Genomic DNA, 24,170 nt, shown 5'->3' with positions numbered 1-24,170 from the left:
GTTACAAGCAGGGGGGATATCACAACACACCAGGAGTCACAGCGGAAGCCAACCTCCACCTTGAAACAGGTGACCAACTGAAATGACATCACAAAGCGCTCCCCTGAGTTCCCCTAGACATGAGGGGATGTCTGTTACAAGCAGGAGGGATATCACAACACACCAGGAGTCACAGGGGAAGCCAACCTCCACCTTGAAACAGGTGACCAACTGAAATGACATCACAAAGCGCTCACCTGAGTTCCCCTGGAGAGGAGGGGATGTCTGTTACAAGCAGGGGGGATATCACAAAGCGCTCACTTGAGTTCCCCTGGAGAGGAGGGGATGTCTGATACAAGCAGGGGGGATATCACAACATACCAGGAGTCGCAGGGGAAGCCAACCTCCACCCTGAAACAGGTGACCAACTGAAATGACATCACAAAGCGCTCACCTGAGTTCCCCTGGAGAGGAGGGGATGTCTGTTACAAGCAGGGGGGATATCACAACACACCAGGAGTCACAGCGGAAGCCAACCTCCACCTTGAAACAGGTGACCAACTGAAATGACATCACAAAGCGCTCACCTGAGTTCCCCTGGAGAGGAGGGTATGTCTGTTACAAGCAGGGGGGATATCACAAAGCGCTCACTTGAGTTCCCCTGGAGAGGAGGGGATGTCTGATACAAGCAGGGGGGATATCACAACATACCAGGAGTTGCAGGGGAAGCCAACCTCCACCCTGAAACAGGTGACCAACTGAAATGACATCACAAAGCGCTCACCTGAGTTCCCCTGGAGAGGAGGGGATGTCTGTTACAAGCAGGGGGGATATCACAACCCACCAGGAGTCACAGGGGAAGCCAACCTCCACCTTGAAACAGGTGACCTACTGAAATGACATCACAAAGCGCTCACCTGAGTTCCCCTGGAGAGGAGGGGATGTCTGTTACAAGCAGTGGTGATATCACAACACAGCAGAAGTCCCTGGGGCAGCCAACCTCCACCTTGAAACAGGTGACCAACTGAAATGACTCACTCACTCACTTCCCCTGGAGATGAGGACATGTCTCTTAATGTCAGGGCGGATAACATAACACACTAGAAGTCAGAGTGAAAGCCATCCTACAACTAGAACCTTAAGACCTACTGAAATGACATCACAAAGCGCTCAACTCTATTCCCATGGAGACAAAGGAATGTCTCTTACTGGCATGGCGGAACACATAACACACTAGACCAGAGGGGAAGCCAAGCTCCAGCTGGAATCTTGTGACGTACTACAATGACATCACAAAGCACTCACCTCAGTTCCCCTGGAGATGAGGGAATGTCTCTTCTGGCATGGGGGATAACATAACACACTGGAAGTCAGAGGGCAAGCCAAGCTCCAGTTAGAATCTGGAGACCTACTAAAATGACTTCACAAAGCGCCAACCTCCAGCTAGAAACTGGACACCTGTTGAAATGACATCACAAAGAACTTACCTGAGTTCCCCTAGAGACAAGGAGTTCATCAGTTATTAGCAGGGAGTATATCAGAACACATTAAGAGTAACAGAGGAAGCCCACCTCTAGCTGGAATTTGGAATCCTAGTGAAATGACATCACAAAGCGCTCACCTGAGTTCCCCTGGAGAGTAGGGGATGTCTGATACAAGCAGGGGGGATATCACAACATACCAGGAGTCGCAGGGGCAGCCAACCTCCACCTTGAAACAGGTGACCAACTGAAATGACATCACAAAGCGCTCACTTGAGTTCCCCTGGAGAGGAGGGGATGTCTGATACAAGCAGGGGGGATATCACAACATACCAGGAGTCGCAGGGGAAGCCAACCTCCACCCTGAAACAGGTGACCAACTGAAATGACATCACAAAGCGCTCACCTGAGTTCCCCTGGAGAGGAGGGGATGTCTGTTACAAGCAGTGGGAATATCACTAAGCGCTCACCTGAGTTCCCCTGGAGAGTAGGGGATGTCTGATACAAGCAGGGGGGATATCACAACATACCAGGAGTCGCAGGGGCAACCAACCTCCACCATGAAACAGGTGACCAACTGAAATGACATCACAAAGCGCTCACCTGAGTTCCCCTGGAGAGGAGGGGATGTCTGATACAAGCAGGGGGGATATCACAACATACCAGGAGTCGCAGGGGCAGCCAACCTCCACCTTGAAACAGGTGACCAACTGAAATGACATCACAAAGCGCTCACTTGAGTTCCCCTGGAGAGGAGGGGATGTCTGATACAAGCCGGGGGGATATCACAACATACCAGGAGTCGCAGGGGCAGCCAACCTCCACCTTGAAACAGGTGACCAACTGAAATGACATCACAAAGCGCTCACCTGAGTTCCCCTGGAGAGGAGGGGATGTCTGTTACAAGCAGGGGGGATATCACAACATACCAGGAGTCGCAGGGGAAGCCAACCTCCACCCTGAAACAGGTGACCAACTGAAATGACATCACAAAGCGCTCACCTCAGTTCCCCTGGAGAGGAGGGGATGTCTGTTACAAGCAGTGGGAATATCACAAAGCGCTCACCTGAGTTCCCCTGGAGAGTAGGGGATGTCTGATACAAGCAGGGGGGATATCACAACATACCAGGAGTCGCAGGGGCAGCCAACCTCCACCTTGAAACAGGTGACCAACTGAAATGACATCACAAAGCGCTCACCTGAGTTCCCCTGGAGAGGAGGGGATGTCTGCTACAAGCAGGGGGGATATCACAACACACCAGAAGTTACAGGGGCAGCCAACCTCCACCTTGAAACAGGTGACCCACTGAAATGACATCACAAAGCGCTCACCTGAGTTCCCCTGGAGAGGAGGGGATGTCTGTTACAAGCAGGGGGGATATCACAACACACCAGAAGTCACAGGGGCAGCCAACCTCCACCTTGAAACAGGTGACCAACTGAAATGACATCACAAAGCACTCACTTGAGTTCCCCTTGAGAGGAGGGGATGTCTGATACAAGCAGGGGGGATATCACAACATACCAGGAGTCGCAGGGGAAGCCAACCTCCACCCTGAAACAGGTGACCAACTGAAATGACATCACAAAGCGCTCACCTGAGTTCCCCTGGAGAGGAGGGGATGTCTGTTACAAGCAGTGGGAATATCACTAAGCGCTCACCTGAGTTCCCCTGGAGAGTAGGGGATGTCTGATACAAGCAGGGGGGATATCACAACATACCAGGAGTCGCAGGGGCAACCAACCTCCACCATGAAACAGGTGACCAACTGAAATGACATCACAAAGCGCTCACCTGAGTTCCCCTGGAGAGGAGGGGATGTCTGATACAAGCAGGGGGGATATCACAACATACCAGGAGTCGCAGGGGCAGCCAACCTCCACCTTGAAACAGGTGACCAACTGAAATGACATCACAAAGCGCTCACTTGAGTTCCCCTGGAGAGGAGGGGATGTCTGATACAAGCCGGGGGGATATCACAACATACCAGGAGTCGCAGGGGCAGCCAACCTCCACCTTGAAACAGGTGACCAACTGAAATGACATCACAAAGCGCTCACCTGAGTTCCCCTGGAGAGGAGGGGATGTCTGTTACAAGCAGGGGGGATATCACAACATACCAGGAGTCGCAGGGGAAGCCAACCTCCACCCTGAAACAGGTGACCAACTGAAATGACATCACAAAGCGCTCACCTCAGTTCCCCTGGAGAGGAGGGGATGTCTGTTACAAGCAGTGGGAATATCACAAAGCGCTCACCTGAGTTCCCCTGGAGAGTAGGGGATGTCTGATACAAGCAGGGGGGATATCACAACATACCAGGAGTCGCAGGGGCAGCCAACCTCCACCTTGAAACAGGTGACCAACTGAAATGACATCACAAAGCGCTCACCTGAGTTCCCCTGGAGAGGAGGGGATGTCTGCTACAAGCAGGGGGGATATCACAACACACCAGAAGTTACAGGGGCAGCCAACCTCCACCTTGAAACAGGTGACCCACTGAAATGACATCACAAAGCGCTCACCTGAGTTCCCCTGGAGAGGAGGGGATGTCTGTTACAAGCAGGGGGGATATCACAACACACCAGAAGTCACAGGGGCAGCCAACCTCCACCTTGAAACAGGTGACCAACTGAAATGACATCACAAAGCACTCACTTGAGTTCCCCTTGAGAGGAGGGGATGTCTGATACAAGCAGGGGGGATATCACAACATACCAGGAGTCGCAGGGGAAGCCAACCTCCACCTTGAAACAGGTGACCAACTGAAATGACATCACAAAGCGCTCACCTGAGTTCCCCTGGAGAGGAGGGGATGTCTGTTACAAGCAGGGGGGATATCACAACACACCAGGAGTCACAGCGGAAGCCAACCTCCACCTTGAAACAGGTGACCAACTGAAATGACATCACAAAGCGCTCACCTGAGTTCCCCTGGAGAGGAGGGGATGTCTGTTACAAGCAGGGGGGATATCAGCAAGGCGCTCACTTGAGTTCCCCTGGAGAGGAGGGGATGTCTGATACAAGCAGGGGGGATATCACAACATACCAGGATTCGCAGGGGAAGCCAACCTCCACCCTGAAACAGGTGACCAACTGAAATGACATCACAAAGCGCTCACCTGAGTTCCCCTGGAGAGGAGGGGATGTCTGTTACAAGCAGGGGGGATATCACAACACACCAGGAGTCACAGGGGAAGCCAACCTCCACCTTGAAACAGGTGACCTACTGAAATGACATCACAAAGCGCTCACCTGAGTTCCCCTGGAGAGGAGGGGATGTCTGTTACAAGCAGGGGGGATATCACAACACACCAGGAGTCACAGCGGAAGCCAACCTCCACCTTGAAACAGGTGACCAAATGAAATGACATCACAAAGCGCTCACCTGAGTTCCCCTGGAGAGGAGGGGATGTCTGTTACAAGCAGGGGGGATATCACAACAAACCAGGGGTCACAGGGGAAGCCAACCTCCACCTTGAAACAGGTGACCTACTGAAATGACATCACAAAGCGCTCACCTGAGTTCCCCTGGAGAGGAGGGGATGTCTGTTACAAGCAGGGGGGATATCACAACACACCAGGAGTCACAGCGGAAGCCAACCTCCACCTTGAAACAGGTGACCAACTGAAATGACATCACAAAGCGCTCACCTGAGTTCCCCTGGAGAGGAGGGGATGTCTGTTACAAGCAGGGGGGATATCACAACACACCAGGAGTCACAGCGGAAGCCAACCTCCACCTTGAAACAGGTGACCAACTGAAATGACATCACAAAGCGCTCACCTGAGTTCCCCTGGAGAGGAGGGGATGTCTGTTACAAGCAGGCGGGATATCACAAAGCGCTCACTTGAGTTCCCCTGGAGAGGAGCGGATGTCTGATACAAGCAGGGGGGATATCACAACATACCAGGATTCGCAGGGGAAGCCAACCTCCACCCTGAAACAGGTGACCAACTGAAATGACATCACAAAGCGCTCACCTGAGTTCCCCTGGAGAGGAGGGGATGTCTGTTACAAGCAGGGGGGATATCACAACAAACCAGGGGTCACAGGGGAAGCCAACCTCCACCTTGAAACAGGTGACCTACTGAAATGACATCACAAAGCGCTCACCTGAGTTCCCCTGGAGAGGAGGGGATGTCTGTTACAAGCAGGGGGGATATCACAACACACCAGGAGTCACAGCGGAAGCCAACCTCCACCTTGAAACAGGTGACCAACTGAAATGACATCACAAAGCGCTCACCTGAGTTCCCCTGGAGAGGAGGGGATGTCTGTTACAAGCAGGGGGGATATCACAACACACCAGGAGTCACAGCGGAAGCCAACCTCCACCTTGAAACAGGTGACCAACTGAAATGACATCACAAAGCGCTCACCTGAGTTCCCCTGGAGAGGAGGGGATGTCTGTTACAAGCAGGGGGGATATCACAAAGCGCTCACCTGAATTCCCCTGGAGAGGAGGGGATGTCTGTTACAAGCAGGGGGGATATCACAAAGCGCTCATCTGAGTTCCCCTGGAGAGGAGGGGATCTCTGTTACAAGCAAGGGGGATATCACAAAGCGCTCACCTGAGTTCCCCTGGAGAGGAGGGGATCTCTGTTACAAGCAGGGGGGATATCACAAAGCGCTCACCTGAGTTCCCCTGGAGAGGAGGGGATGTCTGTTACAAGCAGGGGGGATATCACAAAGCGCTCATCTGAGTTCCCCTGGAGAGGAGGGGATCTCTGTTACAAGCAAGGGGGATATCACAAAGCGCTCACCTGAGTTCCCCTGGAGAGGAGGGGATGTCTGTTACAAGCAGGGGGGATATCACAACACACCAGGAGTCACAGCGGAAGCCAACCTCCACCCTGAAACAGGTGACCAACTGAAATGACATCACAAAGCGCTCACCTGAGTTCCCCTGGAGAGGAGGGGATGTCTGTTACAAACAGGGGGGATATCACAACACACCAGGAGTCACAGGGGAAGCCAACCTCCACCTTGAAACAGGTGACCTACTGAAATGACATCACAAAGCGCTCACCTGAGTTCCCCTGGAGAGGAGGGGATGTCTGTTACAAGCAGTGGTGATATCACAACACAGCAGAAGTCACTGGGGCAGCCAACCTCCACCTTGAAACAGGTGACCAACTGAAATGACTCACTCACTCACTTCCCCTGGAGATGAGGACATGTTTCTTAATGTCATGGCGGATAACATAACACACTACAAGTCAGAGTCAAAGCCATCCTCCAACTAGAACCTTAAGACCTACTGAAATGACATCACAAAGCGCTCAACTCTATTCCCATGGAGACAAAGGAATGTCTCTTACTGGCATGGCGGAACACATAACACACTAGACCAGAGGGGAAGCCAAGCTCCAGCTGGAATCTTGTGACGTACTACAATGACATCACAAAGCACTCACCTCAGTTCCCCTGGAGATGAGGGAATGTCTCTTCTGGCATGGGGGATAACATAACACACTGGAAGTCAGAGGGCAAGCCAAGCTCCAGTTAGAATCTGGAGACCTACTAAAATGACTTCACAAAGCGCCAACCTCCAGCTAGAAACTGGACACCTGTTGAAATGACATCACAAAGAACTTACCTGAGTTCCCCTAGAGACAAGGAGTTCATCAGTTAGTGGCAGGGAGTATATCAGAACACATTAAGAGTAACAGAGGAAGCCCACCTCTAGCTGGAATTTGGAATCCTAGTGAAATGACATCACAAAGCGCTCACCTGAGTTCCCCTGGAGAGGAGAGGATGACTGTTACAAGCAGGGGGGATATCACAAAGCGCTGACCTGAGTTCACCTGGAGAGGAGGGGATGTCTGATACAAGCAGGGGGGATATCACAACACACCAGGAGTCACAGGGGAAGCATATCTCAACCTTGAAACAGGTGACCAACTGAAATGACATCACAAAGCACTCACCTCAGTTCCCCTGGAGAAGAGGAGATGTCTGTTACAAGCAGGGGGGATATCACAAAGCGCTCATCTGAGTTCCCCTGGAGAGGAGGGGTTGTCTGATACAAGCAGGGGGGATATCACAACACACTAGGAGTCACAGGGGAAGCCAATCTGAACCTTGAAAAAGGTGACCAAGTGAAATGACATCACAAAGCGCTCACCTAAGTTCGCCTAGATAAGAGGTGATGTCTGTTATAAGCAGGGGGGATATCACAATACACCAGGAGTCACAGGGGAAGCCAACCTCAACCTTGAAAGAGGTGACCAACTGAAATGACATCACAAAGCGCTCACCTGAGTTCCCCCGGAGAAGAGGGGATGTCTGTTACAAGCAGGGGGGATATCACAAAGCGCTCACCTGAGTTCCCCTGGAGAGGAGGGGATGTCTGTTACAAGCAGGGGGGATATCACAACACACCAAAAGTCACAGCGGAAGCCAACCTCCACCTTGAAACAGGTGACTAACTGAAATGACATCACAAAGCGCTCATCTGAGTTCCCCTGGAGAGTTCCCCTGGAGAGTTCCCCTGGAGAGGAGGGGATGTCTATTACAAGCAGGGGGGATATCACAAAGCGCTCACCTGAGTTCCCCTGGAGAGGTGGGGATGTCTGATACAAGCAGGGGGGATATCACAACACACCAGGAGTCACAGGGGAAGCCAACCTCCACCTTGAAACAGGTGACCAACTGAAATGACATCACAAAGCACTCACCTGAGTTCCCCTGGAGAGGAGGGGATGTCTGTTACAAGCAGGGGGGATATCACAAAGCTCTCACCTGAGTTCCCCTGGAGAGGAGGGGATGTCTGTTACAAGCAGGGGGGATATCACAAAGCGCTCACCTGAATTCCCCTGGAGAGGAGGGGATGTCTGTTACAAGCAGGGGGGGATATCACAAAGCGCTCATCTGAGTTCCCCTGGAGAGGAGGGGATCTCTGTTACAAGCAAGGGGGATATCACAAAGCGCTCACCTGAGTTCCCCTGGAGAGGAGGGGATCTCTGTTACAAGCAGGGGGGATATCACAAAGCGCTCACCTGAATTCTCCTGGAGAGGAGGGGATGTCTGTTACAAGCAGGAGGGATATCACAAAGCGCTCATCTGAGTTCCCCTGGAGAGGAGGGGATGTCTGTTACAAGCAGGGGGGATATCACAACACACCAGGAGTCACAGGGGAAGCCAACCTCCACCTTGAAACAGGTGACCAACTGAAATGACATCACAAAGCACTCACCTGAGTTCCCCTGGAGAGGAGGGGATGTCTGTTACAAGCAGGGGGGATATCACAACACACCAGGATTCACAGGGGAAGCCAATCTCCACCTTGAAACAGGTGACAAAGTGAAATGACATCACAAAGCGCGCATCTGAGTTCCCCTGGAGAGGAGGGGATGTCTGTTACAAGCAGGGGGGATATCACAAAGCACTCACCTGAGTTCCCCTGGAGAGGAGGGGATGTCTGTTACAAGCAGGGGGGATATCACAACACACCAGGATTCACAGGGGAAGCCAATCTCCACCTTGAAACACGTGACAAAGTGAAATGACATCACAAAGCGCGCATCTGAGTTCCCCTGGAGAGGAGGGGATGTCTGTTACAAGCAGGGGGGATATCACAAAGCGCTCATCTGAGTTCCCCTGGAGAGGAGGGGATGTCTGTTACAAGCAGGGGGGATATCACAAAGCGCTCATCTGAGTTCCCCTGGAGAGGAGGGGATCTCTGTTACAAGCAGGGGGGATATCACAAAGCGCTCACCTGAATTCCCCTGGAGAGGAGGGGATGTCTGTTACAAGCAGGGGGGATATCACAAAGCGCTCACCTGAATTCCCCTGGAGAGGAGGGGATGTCTGTTACAAGCAGGGGGGATATCACAAAGCGCTCATCTGAGTTCCCCTGGAGAGGAGGGGATCTCTGTTACAAGCAGGGGCGATATCACAAAGCGCTCACCTGAATTCCCCTGGAGAGGAGGGGATGTCTGTTATAAGCAGGGGGGATATCACAAAGCGCTCATCTGAGTTCCCCTGGAGAGGAGGGGATCTCTGTTACAAGCAAGGGGGATATCACAAAGCGCTCACCTGAGTTCCCCTGGAGAGGAGGGGATCTCTGTTACAAGCAAGGGGGATATCACAAAGCGCTCACCTGAGTTCCCCTGGAGAGGAGGGGATCTCTGTTACAAGCAAGGGGGATATCACAAAGCGCTCACCTGAATTCTCCTGGAGAGGAGGGGATGTCTGTTACAAGCAGGGGGGATATCACAAAGCGCTCACCTGAGTTCCCCTGGAGAGGAGGGGATCTCTGTTACAAGCAAGGGGGATATCACAAAGCGCTCACCTGAGTTCCCCTGGAGAGGAGGGGATGTCTGTTACAAGCAGGGGGGATATCACAACACACCAGGAGTCACAGCGGAAGCCAACCTCCACCTTGAAACAGGTGACCAACTGAAATGACATCACAAAGCGCTCCCCTGAGTTCCCCTAGACATGAGGGGATGTCTGTTACAAGCAGGAGGGATATCACAACACACCAGGAGTCACAGGGGAAGCCAACCTCCACCTTGAAACAGGTGACCAACTGAAATGACATCACAAAGCGCTCACCTGAGTTCCCCTGGAGAGGAGGGGATGTCTGTTACAAGCAGGGGGGATATCACAAAGCGCTCACTTGAGTTCCCCTGGAGAGGAGGGGATGTCTGATACAAGCAGGGGGGATATCAGTCACTGGGGCAGCCAACCTCCACCTTGAAACAGGTGACCAACTGAAATGACTCACTCACTCACTTCCCCTGGAGATGAGGACATGTCTCTTAATGTCAGGGCGGATAACATAACACACTAGAAGTCAGAGTGAAAGCCATCCTCCAACTAGAACCTTAAGACCTTCTGAAATGACATCACAAAGCGCTCAACTCTATTCCCATGGAGACAAAGGAATGTCTCTTACTGGCATGGCGGAACACATAACACACTAGACCAGAGGGGAAGCCAAGCTCCAGCTGGAATCTTGTGACGTACTACAATGACATCACAAAGCACTCACCTCAGTTCCCCTGGAGATGAGGGAATGTCTCTTCTGGCATGGGGGATAACATAACACACTGGAAGTCAAAGGGCAAGCCAAGCTCCAGTTAGAATCTGGAGACCTACTAAAATGACTTCACAAAGCGCCAACCTCCAGCTAGAAACTGGACACCTGTTGAAATGACATCACAAAGAACTTACCTGAGTTCCCCTATAGACAAGGAGTTCATCAGTTAGTGGCAGGGAGTATATCAGAACACATTAAGAGTAACAGAGGAAGCCCACCTCTAGCTGGAATTTGGAATCCTAGTGAAATGACATCACAAAGCGCTCACCTGAGTTCCCCTGGAGAGGAGAGGATGACTGTTACAAGCAGGGGGGATATCACAAAGCGCTGACCTGAGTTCACCTGGAGAGGAGGGGATGTCTGATACAAGCAGGGGGGATATCACAACACACCAGGAGTCACAGGGGAAGCATATCTCAACCTTGAAACAGGTGACCAACTGAAATGACATCACAAAGCACTCACCTCAGTTCCCCTGGAGAAGAGGAGATGTCTGTTACAAGCAGGGGGGATATCACAAAGCGCTCATCTGAGTTCCCCTGGAGAGGAGGGGTTGTCTGATACAAGCAGGGGGGATATCACAACACACCAGGAGTCACAGGGGAAGCCAATCTGAACCTTGAAAAAGGTGACCAAGTGAAATGACATCACAAAGCGCTCACCTAAGTTCGCCTGGATAAGAGGTGATGTCTGTTATAAGCAGGGGGGATATCACAATACACCAGGAGTCACAGGGGAAGCCAACCTCAACCTTGAAAGAGGTGACCAACTGAAATGACATCACAAAGCGCTCACCTGAGTTCCCCCGGAGAAGAGGGGATGTCTGTTACAAGCAGGGGGGATATCACAAAGCGCTCACCTGAGTTCCCCTGGAGAGGAGGGGATGTCTGTTACAAGCAGGGGGGATATCACAACACACCAAAAGTCACAGCGGAAGCCAACCTCCACCTTGAAACAGGTGACTAACTGAAATGACATCACAAAGCGCTCATCTGAGTTCCCCTGGAGAGTTCCCCTGGAGAGTTCCCCTGGAGAGGAGGGGATGTCTATTACAAGCAGGGGGGATATCACAAAGCGCTCACCTGAGTTCCCCTGGAGAGGTGGGGATGTCTGATACAAGCAGGGGGGATATCACAACACACCAGGAGTCACAGGGGAAGCCAACCTCCACCTTGAAACAGGTGACCAACTGAAATGACATCACAAAGCACTCACCTGAGTTCCCCTGGAGAGGAGGGGATGTCTGTTACAAGCAGGGGGGATATCACAACACACCAGGATTCACAGGGGAAGCCAATCTCCACCTTGAAACAGGTGACAAAGTGAAATGACATCACAAAGCGTGCATGTGAGTTCCCCTGGAGAGGAGGGGATGTCTGTTACAAGCAGGGGGGATATCACAAAGCTCTCACCTGAGTTCCCCTGGAGAGGAGGGGATGTCTGTTACAAGCAGGGGGGATATCACAAAGCGCTCACCTGAATTCCCCTGGAGAGGAGGGGATGTCTGTTACAAGCAGGGGGGGATATCACAAAGCGCTCATCTGAGTTCCCCTGGAGAGGAGGGGATCTCTGTTACAAGCAAGGGGGATATCACAAAGCGCTCACCTGAGTTCCCCTGGAGAGGAGGGGATCTCTGTTACAAGCAGGGGGGATATCACAAAGCGCTCACCTGAATTCTCCTGGAGAGGAGGGGATGTCTGTTACAAGCAGGAGGGATATCACAAAGCGCTCATCTGAGTACCCCTGGAGAGGAGGGGATGTCTGTTACAAGCAGGGGGGATATCACAACACACCAGGAGTCACAGGGGAAGCCAACCTCCACCTTGAAACAGGTGACCAACTGAAATGACATCACAAAGCACTCACCTGAGTTCCCCTGGAGAGGAGGGGATGTCTGTTACAAGCAGGGGGGATATCACAAAGCGCTCATCTGAGTTCCCCTGGAGAGGAGGGGATCTCTGTTACAAGCAGGGGGGATATCACAAAGCGCTCACCTGAATTCCCCTGGAGAGGAGGGGATGTCTGTTACAAGCAGGGGGGATATCACAAAGCGCTCACCTGAATTCCCCTGGAGAGGAGGGGATGTCTGTTACAAGCAGGGGCGATATCACAAAGCGCTCACCTGAATTCCCCTGGAGAGGAGGGGATGTCTGTTATAAGCAGGGGGGATATCACAAAGCGCTCATCTGAGTTCCCCTGGAGAGGAGGGGATCTCTGTTACAAGCAAGGGGGATATCACAAAGCGCTCACCTGAGTTCCCCTGGAGAGGAGGGGATCTCTGTTACAAGCAAGGGGGATATCACAAAGCGCTCACCTGAGTTCCCCTGGAGAGGAGGGGATCTCTGTTACAAGCAAGGGGGATATCACAAAGCGCTCACCTGAATTCTCCTGGAGAGGAGGGGATGTCTGTTACAAGCAGGGGGGATATCACAAAGCGCTCACCTGAGTTCCCCTGGAGAGGAGGGGATCTCTGTTACAAGCAAGGGGGATATCACAAAGCGCTCACCTGAGTTCCCCTGGAGAGGAGGGGATGTCTGTTACAAGCAGGGGGGATATCACAACACACCAGGAGTCACAGCGGAAGCCAACCTCCACCTTGAAACAGGTGACCAACTGAAATGACATCACAAAGCGCTCCCCTGAGTTCCCCTAGACATGAGGGGATGTCTGTTACAAGCAGGAGGGATATCACAACACACCAGGAGTCACAGGGGAAGCCAACCTCCACCTTGAAACAGGTGACCAACTGAAATGACATCACAAAGCGCTCACCTGAGTTCCCCTGGAGAGGAGGGGATGTCTGTTACAAGCAGGGGGGATATCACAAAGCGCTCACTTGAGTTCCCCTGGAGAGGAGGGGATGTCTGATACAAGCAGGGGGGATATCACAACATACCAGGAGTCGCAGGGGAAGCCAACCTCCACCCTGAAACAGGTGACCAACTGAAATGACATCACAAAGCGCTCACCTGAGTTCCCCTGGAGAGGAGGGGATGTCTGTTACAAGCAGGGGGGATATCACAACACACCAGGAGTCACAGCGGAAGCCAACCTCCACCTTGAAACAGGTGACCAACTGAAATGACATCACAAAGCGCTCACCTGAGTTCCCCTGGAGAGGAGGGGATGTCTGTTACAAGCAGGGGGGATATCACAAAGCGCTCACTTGAGTTCCCCTGGAGAGGAGGGGATGTCTGATACAAGCAGGGGGGATATCACAACATACCAGGAGTCGCAGGGGAAGCCAACCTCCACCCTGAAACAGGTGACCAACTGAAATGACATCACAAAGCGCTCACCTGAGTTCCCCTGGAGAGGAGGGGATGTCTGTTACAAGCAGGGGGGATATCACAACACACCAGGAGTCACAGGGGAAGCCAACCTCCACCTTGAAACAGGTGACCTACTGAAATGACATCACAAAGCGCTCACCTGAGTTCCCCTGGAGAGGAGGGGATGTCTGTTACAAGCAGTGGTGATATCACAACACAGCAGAAGTCCCTGGGGCAGCCAACCTCCACCTTGAAACAGGTGACCAACTGAAATGACTCACTCACTCACTTCCCCTGGAGATGAGGACATGTCTCTTAATGTCAGGGCGGATAACATAACACACTAGAAGTCAGAGTGAAAGCCATCCTACAACTAGAACCTTAAGACCTACTGAAATGACATCACAAAGCGCTCAACTCTATTCCCATGGAGACAAAGGAATGTCTCTTACTGGCATGGCGGAACACATAACACACTAGACCAGAGGGGAAGCCAAGCTCCAGCTGGAATCTTGTGACGTACTACAATGACATCACAAAGCACTCACCTCAGTTCCCCTGGAGATGAGGGAATGTCTCTTCTGGCATGGGGGATAACATAACACACTGGAAGTCAGAGGGCAAGCCAAGCTCCAGTTAGAATCTGGAGACCTACTAAAATGACTTCACAAAGCGCCAACCTCCAGCTAGAAACTGGACACCTGTTGAAATGACATCACAAAGAACTTACCTGAGTTCCCCTAGAGACAAGGAGTTCATCAGTTAGTAGCAGGGAGTATATCAGAACACATTAAGAGTAACAGAGGAAGCCCACCTCTAGCTGGAATTTGGAATCCTAGTGAAATGACATCACAAAGCGCTCACCTGAGTTCCCCTGGAGAGGAGAGGATGACTGTTACAAGCAGGGGGGATGTCACAAAGCGCTGACCTGAGTTCACCTGGAGAGGAGGGGATGTCTGATACAAGCAGGGGGGATATCACAACACACCAGGAGTCACAGGGGAAGCAAATCTCAACCTTGAAACAGGTGACCAACTGAAATGACATCACAAAGCACTCACCTCAGTTCCCCTGGAGAGGTGGAGATGTCTGTTACAAGCAGGGGGGATATCACAAAGCGCTCATCTGAGTTCCCCTGGAGAGGAGGGGTTGTCTGATACAAGCAGGGGGGATATCACAACACACCAGGAGTCACAGGGGAAGCAAATCTCAACCTTGAAAAAGGTGACCAAGTGAAATGACATCACAAAGCGCTCACCTAAGTTCGCCTGGATAAGAGGTGATGTCTGTTATAAGCAGGGGGGATATCACAATACACCAGGAGTCACAGGGGAAGCCAACCTCAACCTTGAAAGAGGTGACCAACTGAAATGACATCACAAAGCGCTCACCTGAGTTCCCCCGGAGAAGAGGGGATGTCTGTTACAAGCAGGGGGGATATCACAACACACCAGGATTCACAGTGGAAACCAATCTCCACCTTGAAACTGGTGACAAAGTGAAATGACATCACAAAGCGCGCATCTGAGTTCCCCTGGAGAGGAGGGGATGTCTGTTACAAGCAGGGGCGATATCACAAAGCGCTCACCTGAATTACCCTAGAGAGGAGGGGATGTCTGTTACAAGCAGGGGGGATATCACAAAGCGCTCACCTGAGTTCCCCTGGAGAGGAGGGGATCTCTGTTACAAGCAAGGGGGATATCACAAAGCGCTCACCTGAGTTCCCCTGGAGAGGAGGGGATGTCTGTTACAAGCAGGGGGGATATCACAACACACCAGGAGTCACAGGGGAAGCCACCCTCCACCTTGAAACAGGTGACCAACTGAAATGACATCACAAAGCGCTCACCTGAGTTCCCCTGGAGAGGAGGGGATGTCTGTTACAAGCAGGGAGGATATCACAACACACCAGGAGTCACAGGGGAAGCCAACCTCCACCTTGAAACAGGTGACCAACTGAAATGACATCACAAAGTGCTTACCTGAGTTCCCCTGGAGAAGAGGGGATGTCTGTTACAAGCAGGGGGGATATCACAAAGCGCTCACTTGAGTTCCCCTGGAGAGGAGGGGATGTCTGTTACAAGCAGGGGGGATATCACAAAGCGCTCACCTGAGTTCCCCTTGAGAGGAGGGGATGTCTGTCACAAGCAGGGGGATATCACAAAGCGCTCACTTGAGTTCCCCTGGAGAGGAGGGGATGTCTGTTACAAGCAGGGGGGATATCACAAAGCGCTCACCTGAGTTCCCCTGGAGAGGAGGGGATGTCTATTACAAGCAGGGGGGATATCACAAAGCGCTCACCTGAGTTCCCCTGGAGAGGTGGGGATGTCTGATACAAGCAGGGGGGATATCACAACACACCAGGAGTCACAGGGGAAGCCAACCTCCACCTTGAAACAGGTGACCAACTGAAATGACATCACAAAGCACTCACCTGAGTTCCCCTGGAGAGGAGGGGATGTCTGTTACAAGCAGGGGGGATATCACAACACACCAGGATTCACAGGGGAAGCCAATCTCCACCTTGAAACAGGTGACAAAGTGAAATGACATCACAAAGCGTGCATCTGAGTTCCCCTGGAGAGGAGGGGATGTCTGTTACAAGCAGGGGGGATATCACAAAGCGCTCACCTGAGTTCCCCTGGAGAGGAGGGGATCTCTGTTACAAGCAAGGGGGATATCACAAAGCGCTCACCTGAGTTCCCCTGGAGAGGAGGGGATCTCTGTTACAAGCAGGGGGGATATCACAAAGCGCTCACCTTAATTCTCCTGGAGAGGAGGGGATGTCTGTTACAAGCAGGAGGGATATCACAAAGCGCTCATCTGAGTTCCCCTGGAGAGGAGGGGATCTCTGTTACAAGCAAGGGGGATATCACAAAGCGCTCACCTGAGTTCCCCTGGAGAGGAGGGGATGTCTGTTACAAGCAGGGGGGATATCACAACACACCAGGAGTCACAGGGGAAGCCAACCTCCACCTTGAAACAGGTGACCAACTGAAATGACATCACAAAGTGCTTACCTGAGTTCCCCTGGAGAAGAGGGGATGTCTGTTACAAGCAGGGGGGATATCACAAAGCGCTCACTTGAGTTCCCCTGGAGAGGAGGGGATGTCTGTTACAAGCAGGGGGGATATCACAAAGCGCTCACCTGAGTTCCCCTTGAGAGGAGGGGATGTCTGTCACAAGCAGGGGGATATCACAAAGCGCTCACTTGAGTTCCCCTGGAGAGGAGGGGATGTCTGTTACAAGCAGGGGGGATATCACAAAGCGCTCACCTGAGTTCCCCTGGAGAGGAGGGGATGTCTATTACAAGCAGGGGGGATATCACAAAGCGCTCACCTGAGTTCCCCTGGAGAGGTGGGGATGTCTGATACAAGCAGGGGGGATATCACAACACACCAGGAGTCACAGGGGAAGCCAACCTCCACCTTGAAACAGGTGACCAACTGAAATGACATCACAAAGCACTCACCTGAGTTCCCCTGGAGAGGAGGGGATGTCTGTTACAAGCAGGGGGGATATCACAACACACCAGGATTCACAGGGGAAGCCAATCTCCACCTTGAAACAGGTGACAAAGTGAAATGACATCACAAAGCGTGCATCTGAGTTCCCCTGGAGAGGAGGGGATGTCTGTTACAAGCAGGGGGGATATCACAAAGCGCTCATCTGAGTTCCCCTGGAGAGGAGGGGATCTCTGTTACAAGCAAGGGGGATATCACAAAGCGTTCACCTGAGTTCCCCTGGAGAGGAGGGGATCTCTGTTACAAGCAGGGGGGATATCACAAAGCGCTCACCTGAATTCTCCTGGAGAGGAGGGGATGTCTGTTACAAGCAGGAGGGATATCACAAAGCGCTCATCTGAGTTCCCCTGGAGAGGAGGGGATCTCTGTTACAAGCAAGGGGGATATCACAAAGCGCTCACCTGAGTTCCCCTGGAGAGGAGGGGATGTCTGTTACAAGCAGGGGGGATATCACAACACACCAGGAGTCACAGGGGAAGCCAACCTCCACCTTGAAACAGGTGACCAACTGAACTGACATGACAAAGGGCTCACCTGAGTTCCCCTGGAGAGGAGGGGATGTCTGTTACAAGCAGGGGGATATCACAAAGCGCTCCCCTGAGTTCCCCTGGGGAGGAGGGGATCTCTGTTACAAGCAAGGGGGATATCACAAAGCGCTCACCTGAGTTCCCCTGGAGAGGACGGGATGTCTGTTACAAGCAGGGGGGATATCACAACACACCAGGAGTCACATGGGAAAGCCAACCTCCACCTTGATACAGGTGACCAACTGAAATGACATCACAAAGCGCTCACCTGAGTTCCCCTGGAGAGGAGGGGATGTCTGTTACAAGCAGGGGGGATATCACAACACACCAGGAGTCACAGGGGAAGCCAACCTCCACCTTGAAACAGGTGACCAACTGAACTGACATGACAAAGGGCTCACCTGAGTTCCCCTGGAGAAGAGGGGATGTCTGTTACAAGCAGGGGGGATATCACAACACAACAGGATTCACAGGGGAAGCCAATCTCCACCTTGAAACAGGTGACAAAGTGAAATGACATCACAAAGCGCGCATCTGAGTTCCCCTGGAGAGGAGGGGATGTCTGATACAAGCAGGGGGGATATCACAACACACCAGGAGTCACAGGGGAAGCCAATCTCAACCTTGAAACAGGTGACCAACTGAAATGACATCAAAAAGCGCTCACCTAAGTTCGCCTGGAGAAGAGGGGATGTCTGTTACAAGCAGGAGGGATATTACAACACACCAGGAGTCACAGGGGAAGCCAACCTCCACCTTGAAACAGGTGACCAACTGAAATGACATCACAAAGCGCTCACCTGAGTTCCCCTGGAGAGGAGGGGATGTCTGTTACAAGCAGGGGGATATCACAAAGCGCTCCCCTGAGTTCCCCTGGAGAGGAGGGGATGTCTGTTACAAGCAGGGGGGATATCACAAAGCGCTCACCTGAGTTCCCCTGGAGAGGACGGGATGTCTTTTACAAGCAGGGGGATATCACAACACACCAGAAGTCACAGGGGCAGCCGACCTCCACCTTGAAACAGGTGACCAATTGAAATGACTCACTCACTCACTTCCCCTGGAGATGAGGAAATGTCTCTTAATGTCATGGCGGATAACATAACACACTAGCAGTCAGAGTCAAAGCCATCCTCCAACTAGAACCTTAAGACCTTCTGAAATGACATCACAAAGCGCTCAACTCTATTCCCATGGAGACAAAGTAATGTCTCTTACTGGCATGGCGGAACACATAACACACTAGACCAGAGGGGAAGCCAAGCTCCAGCTGGAATCTTGTGACGTACTACAATGACATCACAAAGCACTCACCTCAGTTCCCCTAGAGATAAGGGAATGTCTCTTCTGGCATGGGGGATAACATAACACACTGGAAATCAGAGGGCAAGCCAAGCTCCAGTTAGAATCTGGAGACCTACTAAAATGACATCACAAAGCGCCAACCTCCAGCTAGAAACTGGACACCTGTTGAAATGACATTACAAAGAACTTACCTGAGTTCCCCTAGAGACAAGGAGTTCATCAGTTAGTGGCAGGGAGTATATCAGAACACATTAAGAGTAACAGAGGAAGCCCACCTCTAGCTGGAATTTGGAATCCTAGTGAAATGACATCACAAAGCGCTCACCTGAGTTCCCCTGGAGAGGAGGGGATGTCTGATACAAGCAGGGGGGATATCACAACACACCAGGAGTCACAGGGGAAGCAAATCTCAACCTTGAAACTGGTGACCAACTGAAATGACATCACAAAGCACTCACCTCAGTTCCCCTGGAGAGGAGGAGATGTCTGTTACAAGCAGGGGGGATATCACAAAGCGCTCATCTGAGTTCCCCTGGAGAGGAGGGGTTGTCTGATACAAGCAGGGGGGATATCACAACACACCAGGAGTCACAGGGGAAGCCAATCTCAACCTTGAAAAAGGTGACCAAGTGAAATGACATCACAAAGCTCTCACCTAAGTTCGCCTGGAGAAGAGGGGATATCTGTTATAAGCAGGGGGGATTTCACAACACACCAGGAGTCACAGGGGAAGCCAACCTCAACCTTGAAGCAGGTGACCAACTGAAATGACATCACAAAGTGCTCACCTGAGTACACCTGGAGAGGAGGGTAGGTCTGTTACAAGCAGGGGGGATATCAGAAAGCGCTCACTTGAGTTCCCCTGGAGAGGAGGGGATGTCTGTTACAAGCAGGGGGGATATCACAAAGCGATCACCTGAGTTCCCCTGGAGAGGAGGAGATGTCTGTTAAAAGCAGCGGGGATATCACAACATACCAGGGGTCAAAGGGGAAGCCAACCTCCACCCTGAAACAGGTGACCAACTGAAATGACATCACAAAGTGCACACCTGAGTTCCCCTGGAGAGGAGGGGATGTCTGTTACAAGCAGGGGGGATATCACAACACACCAGGAGTCACAGGGGAAGCCAACCTCCACCTTGAAACAGGTGACCAACTGAAATGACATCACAAAGCACTCACCTGAGTTCCCCTGGAGAGGAGGGGATGTCTGATACAAGCAGGGGGGATATCACAACACACCAGGAGTCACAGGGGAAGCCAACCTCCACCTTGAAACAGGTGACCAACTGAAATGACATCACAAAGCGCTCACCTGAGTTCCCCTGGAGTGGAGGGGATGTCTGTTACAAGCAACGGGGATATCACAAAGCGCTCACCTGAGTTCCCCTGGAGAGGAGGGGATGTCTGTTACAAGCAGGGGGGATATCACAAAGCGCTCACCTGAGTTCCCCTGGAGAGGATGGGATGTCTTTTACAAGCAGGGGGATATCAAAACACACCAGAAATAACAGGGGCAGCCGACCTCCACCTTGAAACAGGTGACCAACTGAAATGACATCACAAAGCGCTCACCTGAGTTCCCCTGGAGAGGAGGGGATGTCTGTTACAAGCAGGGGGATATCACAAAACGCTCACCTGAGTTCCCCTGGAGAGGAGGGGATGTCTGTTACAAGCAGGGGAGATATCACAAAGCGCTCACCTGAGTTCCCCTGGAGAGGAGGGGATGTCTTTTACAAGCAGGGGGATATCACAACACACCAGAAGTCACAGGGGCAGCCGACCTCCACCTTGAAACAGGTGACCAACTGAAATGACTCACTCACTCACTTCCCCTGGAGATGAGGACATGTCTCTTAATGTCATGGCGGATAACATGACACACTAGAAGACAGAGTCAAAGCCATCCTCCAACTAGAACCTTAAGACCTTCTGAAATGACATCACAAAGCGCTCAACTCTATTCCCATGGAGACAAAGGAATGTCTCTTACTGACATGGCGGAACACATAACACACTAGACCAGAGGGGAAGCCAAGCTCCAGCTGGAATCTGGAGACCTGTTGAAATAACATCACAAAGATCTTACCTGAGTTAGTGGCAGGGAGTATATCAGAACACATTAAGAGTAACAGGGGAAGCCCATCTCTAGCTGGAATTTGGAGACCTAGTGAAATGACATCACAAAGCACTCACCTCAGATCCCCTGGAGAGGAGGAGATATATGTTACAAGCAGGGGGGATATCACAACACACCTGGAGTCACAGGGGAAGCCAACCTCCACCTTGAAACAGGTGACAAACTGAAATGACATCACAAAGTGCTCACCTGAGTACACCTGGAGAGGAGGGTAGGTCTGTTACAAGCAGGGGGGATATCACAAAGCGCTCGCCTGAGTTCCCCTGGAGAGGAGGGGATGTCTGTTACAAGCAGGGGGGATATCACAAAGCGATCACCTGAGTTCCCCTGGAGAGGAGGAGATGTCTGTTACAAGCAGCGGGGATATCACAACATACCAGGAGTCACAGGGGAAGCCAACCTCCACCTTGAAACAGGTGACCAACTGAAATGACATCACAAAGCGCTCACCTGAGTTCCCCTGGAGAGGAGGAGATGTCTGTTACAAGTAGGGGGGATATCACAACACACCAGGAGTCACAGGGGAAGCCAACCTCCACCTTGAAACAGGTGACCAAGTGAAATGACATCACAAAGCGCTCACCTAAGTTCACCTGGAGAGGAGGAGATGTCTGTTACAAGCAGCGGGGATAACACAACATACCAGGAGTCACACGGGAAGCCAACCTCCACCCTGAAACAGTTGACCAACTGAAATGACATCACAAAGCGCTCACCTGAGTTCCCCTGGAGAGGAGGGGATGTCTGTTACAAGCAGGGGGGATATCACAACACACCTGGAGTCACAGGGGAAGCCAACCTCCACCTTGAAACAGGTGACCAACTGAAATGACATCACAAAGCGCTCACCTGAGTTCCCACGGAGAGGAGGGGATCTCTGTTACAAGCAGGGGGGATATCACAAAGCGCTCACTTGAGTTCCCCTGGAGAGGAGGGGATCTCTGTTACAACCAGGGGGGATATCACAAAGCGCTCACCTGAGTTCCCCTGGAGAGGAGGGGATGTCTGTTACAAGCAGTGGGGATATCACAAAGCGCTCATCTGAGTTCCCCTGGAGAGGAGGGGATCTCTGTTACAAGCAAGGGGGATATCACAAAGCGCTCACCTGCGTTCCCCTGGAGAGGAGGGGATGTCTGTTACAAGCAGTGGGAATATGACAAAGCGCTCATCTGAGTTCCCCTGGAGAGGAGGGGATGTCTGTTACAAGCAGGGGGGATATCAAAAAGCGCTCACCTGAGTTCCCCTGGAGAGGGGGGGATGTCTGTTACAAGCAGGGGGGATATCACAAAGTGCTCACCTGAGTTCCCCTGGAGAGGGGGGGGATTTCTTTTACAAGCAGGGGGATATCACAACACACCAGAAGTCACAGGGGCAGCCGACCTCCACCTCGAAACAGGTGACCAACTGAAATGACTCACTCACTTACTTCCCCTGGAGATGAGGACATGTCTCTTAATGTCAGGGCGGATAACATAACACACTAGAAGTCAGAGTGAAAGCCATCCTCCAACTAGAACCTTAAAACCTTCTGAAATGACATCACAAAGCGCTCAACTCTATTCCCATGGAGACAAAGGAATGTCTCTTAATGGCATGGCGGAACACATAACACACTAGACCAGAGGGGAAGCCAAGCTCCAGCTGGAATCTGGAGACCTGTTGAAATGACATCACAAAGATCTTCCCTGAGTTCCCCTAGAGACAAGGGGTTCATCAGTTAGTGGCAGGGAGTATATCAGAACACATTAAGAGTAACAGGGGAAGCCCATCTCTAGCTGGAATTTGGAGACCTAGTGAAATGACATCACAAAGCACTCACCTCAGTTTCCCTGGAGAGGAGGAGATGTCTGTTACAAGCAGGGGGGATATCAAAACACACCAGGAGTCACAGGGGAAGCCAACCTCCACCTTGAAACAGGTGACCAAGTGAAATGACATCACAAAGCGCTCACCTAAGTTCGCCTGGAGAAGAGGGGGTGTCTGTTATAAGTAGGGGGGATATCACAACACACCAGGAGAAACAGGGGAAGCCAACCTCCACCTTGAAACAGGTGACCAACTGAAATGACATCACAAAGCACTCACCTGAGTTTCCCTGGAGAGTCGGGGATGTCTGATACAAGCAGGGGGGATATCACAACACACCAGGAGTCACAGGGGAAGCCAATCTCAACCTTGAAACAGGTGACCAACTGAAATGACATCACAAAGCGCTCACCTGAGTACACCTGGGAAAAGGGGATGTCTGTTACAAGCAGTGGGGATATCTCAAAGCGCTCACCTGAGTTCCCCTGGAGAGGGGGGGATGTCTGTTACAAGCAGGGGGGATATCACAAAGCGCTCACCTGAGTTCCCCTGGAGAGGAGGGGATGTCTGTTACAAGCAGGGGGGATATCACAAAGCGCTCACCTGAGTTCCCCTGGAGAGGAGGGGATGTCTGTTACAAGCAGGGGGGATATCACAACACACACGGAGTCACAGGGGAAGCCAATCTCAACCTTGAAACAGGTGACCAAGTGAAATGACATCACAAAGCGCTCACCTAAGTTCGCCTGGAGAAGAGGGGATGTCTGTTATAAGTAGGGGGGATATCACAACACACCAGGAGTCACAGGGGAAGCCAATCTCAACCTTGAAACAGGTGACCAACTGAAATGACATCAAAAAGCGCTCACCTAAGTTCGCCTGGAGAACAGGGGATGTCTGTTACAAGCAGGAGGGATATCACAAAGCGCTCACCTGAGTTCCCCTGGAGAGGGGGGGATGTCTGTTACAAGCAGTAGGGATATCACAAAGCGCTCACCTGAGTTCCCCTGGAGAGGAGGGGATGTCTGTTACAAGCAGGGGTGATATCACAACACTCCAGGAGTCATAGGGGAAGCCAACCTCC

This window comes from Paroedura picta, chromosome 10, assembly GCF_049243985.1.
Source record: "Paroedura picta isolate Pp20150507F chromosome 10, Ppicta_v3.0, whole genome shotgun sequence".
Classification (NCBI taxonomy): domain Eukaryota; kingdom Metazoa; phylum Chordata; class Lepidosauria; order Squamata; family Gekkonidae; genus Paroedura; species Paroedura picta.
The sequence above is the reverse complement of the archived record's forward strand: the minus strand, read 5'-3'. Positions refer to the sequence as shown.